Below are 3,640 nucleotides of genomic sequence, written 5' to 3'. Positions count from 1 at the left end.
CCTTTTTGTCGACACCCTGTTTTCTTTATTGTAATGTTTTCTCTCTTTAAAACTTGCTTCGCTGTATTATTAATCTGAAATAAACTGTTGCAAGTTTGTAGCAGTTTGTGCTCCAGAACAATTCTTTGTGGCAGTGCCGGGATCAGTGGCAGCTCCCTGGCCCACAGTGATTATTTTGTTGTTGATAAGCGAGCTGGAGCCTGTGACCTCGCAGATCCGTCACTAGCTTCCCATCAATTGTTGTTCCAAAGAGGAAATCCCAGCACATTGGTAAGAACTCCCATATGCCTGTCATGTGGAACAATTATTTTTGCATCCTAGGCTGACAGAAGGAAATCTGCCTTTTCTATTAGTTGTTCCTCTTTTTGTGAGTCTGTGTATACTTATAAAACTTGAAAATTTATATTTCTGAAAACCAAAATTTCACTGCAATCTAATCAATTACTGACTGACTCATAGCGATCTTATGGACAGTACAGAACAGCCACTGTGGGTTTTTGAGCCTATAGCTCTTTACAGGAGCGGAAAACTTCATCCTTTCCTGCTAGTGGGTTTGAACTTCGGACCTTGTTGTTGGCAGCCCAGCTCATAGATAGCCCACTAGTTTATTGGGGAAATTCTAAGAGTCGGGGAAGTACCATCCTCAGGAACCAGTGCAGCACTTATGAAAAATAATTATGGGTTAAATCCAGTTGTTTTTTTAAAAAGAATCAATTTAACTAATAATTGGGAAACTGGTCATCAACCTCATTAGGGGCGCTTTGAAGCAAAAAGACTGAAATATTTAAGAAAAATTTCCAATATCTCAGGGACAAATTTTGCCATATTTATTGGGATTGATTATCAGGGTTTGCTTATTTGTGCTTTTAGACCAACAAGGCCATGGTTTTGCCTCCTTCAATGATTGGATTGTCAAATGTAAATAATAATTAGAGGCCTATACTCTATCATCTATAATCTTTATTAGACTCTCTCAGCACAGGAGTTTAAGCTATAGGCAGCTAACTGCAAATCTGGCTGTTCAAGATTACCAATCATTCCATAGGAGGAAAATGATCAAATCTTTATGCGAGCAGACAACCTTTCTCCTGGGAGGTGGCTAGTGGGTTTGAACTACCAACCTTAAGCTTAGCAGCTCAATTCCTAACCCACAATGCCACCAAGGCTCCTCCATAGGAGGAAAATGAAACTAGTGCTCCCATAAAGATGTAGAGCCTAGGAAACCCTACTGAGCACTTTTAACTATGGCCTATAGGGTCACTATGAGTAGGAATAGATTTAATGGGAGTGCATTTGGGCTTATACTCCATATTGATAAAGGTTCCTCAAAGAACTGAACTAAAAGATTTAATCAAGCCTACCTCCAATGAACTTGGAGAGCATTTTTAAGAAACATTAAAGAAATGCGCTCCAACAGCCAAATTCTTACAGGGTCATGTAGAGTACCAGCCCCCACAATCAAATGGGTCCAAAGGGCGGTTGTATAATTGAGGGGTAAAATTACAGAGACATCAGGCAAAATAAAGCATGCAATTGCTCACCTCCCAGATGCCATGATCTCGCAGCCAGATCCACACAGAGAATATATTTCCAATCATGGCTTATATTAGGGGATGTGGAAGCCCCCCTAATCATCATAACAGGAAGGGATTGTACAATAGGCATACACACAACAGGAAGGGGTCTAGCTAGGGGTCTACATATGACAAGATGAGTGGACTCTAAAGTCAAGATGGTAGCATAACCTTGATCTTCCTTGAATTGGCTTGGCCTTGCCTATGGGCTTTCCTTCAGGAAAACAATCCACTATCCTTATCAGAAAGAAGTGGGCCCCACCTAGGGTGGGACAGACTATAGGGTCTGAGTGCCCTAGAACAGTGGTTCTCAACCTGTGGGTCAAGATCCCTTTGGGGGGCTGTTGAGCCAATCTTTCACAGGGGTCACCTGATTCATAAAAGTAGCAAAATGACAGTTATGAAGTAGCAACAAAAATAACGTTATGGTTAGGGGTCACCACAACATGAGGAACTGTATTAAAGGGTCTAGGCATTAGGAAGGTTGACAACCACTGCAAAGATGGCTGATAACCCGCAGGGAGATAACCCTTAAGTAGCTGACCTCCAAGTGTATGGCGCTTGACCATGTGTTAGCAAGCAGCATCTTAGGTTTGGCATATGGGGGACAACCTGGGGAATAACCTCTCTGTATCCCACAGGGGCAGAGCAGGACTTTTGGCCTGTCTGCTAAGGTAATGAGCAAAGGACTCTGTGAGGACAGGCTTGGTAAACTGTGGGGGAAAGGCCAGCCCCCCACAACTAATAGCGGGTTCAGTAAGTGCAATTGTACAGTTAAGATATATAAAGATTATAATAAAGTCAGAGAATAGGAGAGAGTAAAATAAAGAAGTCAGACACATTTCATGGTAGCATGCTCTCCTCAGCTCTTCTTGGTGGTATAGGACAGAGGAGAACCAGAGAGCAACTTTTATTGCGAACCATGGCTTATATATCTTTGGGGGGTGTGATTACAGGTAACCACAAATGTCACAGGAAGGGGTTCTACAACAGGCAACACGAGCAATAGGAGGAGGATATACAATGGCCATAAGCTTAACAGGAAGGATATGAGCTAGGGGTGTGCACGTGATAGGAAGTGGGGGAGGGACTAGGTATATACATGTGACAAGATGGGCGGACCCTAGATTCATGATGGTGGCCTAACCTTGGTCACCCTTGAGTGGGCTTGACCTCCCTGGGATCTCCTTCAGGGAAACAATCTACCACTATCCTTATCAGAAAGGAGTGGGCCCTACTTATTGTGGGATAAACAATGGTGACTGCTTGCTCTGGAGGGCTGATAACCCTTAGGAAGAATAACCTCTGACCTACTTCTGTTGACCTCCAAGTGTATAGTCATTTGTGTAACAGCAGCTACATTTGGGATATATTTGGGGGAGGCAACTTGGGAGAAATCTTTCTGTTTCACCTGGTGAATATTTGAAACATCCTGACAGAGACCTATACCTTGAGATAAATCTGTAATGTGCCGACCTGGAGCCACACTGAAGCTGAAATAAAATTAAAAGAAAATATTCATGAGACCCAAAGATGGACTGAGTAACTAGAAAGTTGCCTGGCCATTTGTAGATCTGTGAGCCCCTCACCTTTGAAAGTGTCCTTTAAAAACAAGGAACATTCCCCCTAGATAATCCCTTCTCAACTTTTGAGGGGGGACCCACTTCACTCTCAATATGTTTAAAGTGTCTTATTTCATAAGAAAGACCAGTTTCATTTCTTCTCTTTTGAAGTGATCCTGTGCTTTACTAAGACTGTGGCTGGACTCCTGGCTGTTGTGTGCATGGCTTAGCTCTGGCCCCTCACATTGGCTCCCCATGGCTAAACTTCACACTACCCCTGAGGTGACTGTGAGGGCAGCAAAATGCATGTCAACTTTATTTCTTAGATTTTCTAGATGCTAGAAAGGACCCATACAAATTTAAAATGGGAATTTATTATTTCCTCTAAAAAAATCATTGTATTAGGGGCTCATGCAACTCTTATCACAATCCATACATACATCAATTGTGTAAAGCACATTTGTACATTCATTGCCCTCATCATTCTCAAAACATTTGCTCTCC

Source organism: Echinops telfairi, unplaced genomic scaffold (genome assembly GCF_000313985.2).
Source record: "Echinops telfairi isolate 266 unplaced genomic scaffold, ASM31398v2 ScPeMD7_7462;HRSCAF=8500, whole genome shotgun sequence".
Classification (NCBI taxonomy): domain Eukaryota; kingdom Metazoa; phylum Chordata; class Mammalia; order Afrosoricida; family Tenrecidae; genus Echinops; species Echinops telfairi.
Note: the sequence above shows the minus strand (reverse complement) of the source record.